Here is a 664-nt window from a genome sequence, read left to right as displayed (position 1 = left end):
GTTCACTGTATTCATGGCACTGCGGCTCAACGCTCTCTAAACATTTCTAAAACCAAGGAGGTTACACCCAGCGAGTATAACGTAGCAACTGTTTCTTGTCAGATAGTGCTCAATGTACATGCCAATGGCTGCTAATGGGGATCGCAGCGCGCGCGTTAACTAAAAGCCGAATGCTCCTGTCTCTCATTCCCCATTAGCAGCCATTGGCATGTACATTGAGCACTATATTTTATTGTTCAACAACGCACGGAAGAAATCTTTCACCGGCACCACCTGGAGGTCAAAATGTTATACTTGTTACACACTACAATGGCTACGAGGGACGAACGGGTGTCGCTATAAGGAGCTTCGCCCCTAAAACAAGAATTCTCAGGTTAGCAATGAAGTCATTTGATGCAATGTGACACGATGATGTGATTGAGAAAAACTTGTGGCGTGGATGTAGAACAGGCTGGTGATAATGGCGATGCTGAGAATAGCACTGTCGGGTCTTGCTTTTTTTTACGGTCGGCGTTCTCTGCACGTACTCTCAATGATTCTTACAGCAGTGTCGCACCATTGTTTTACTTCGCAGCAACAAGACACAGTCTGTCGACTGCCACGGGTACGTCAACCCCTTGGAGCTTGTGCTGGACACAAGCAAGGAGGAGAATGCGGGAGGTCG

The sequence above is a fragment of the Rhipicephalus microplus genome, chromosome 2 (assembly GCF_043290135.1).
Source record: "Rhipicephalus microplus isolate Deutch F79 chromosome 2, USDA_Rmic, whole genome shotgun sequence".
Classification (NCBI taxonomy): domain Eukaryota; kingdom Metazoa; phylum Arthropoda; class Arachnida; order Ixodida; family Ixodidae; genus Rhipicephalus; species Rhipicephalus microplus.
This window is presented reverse-complemented; position numbering follows the sequence as displayed.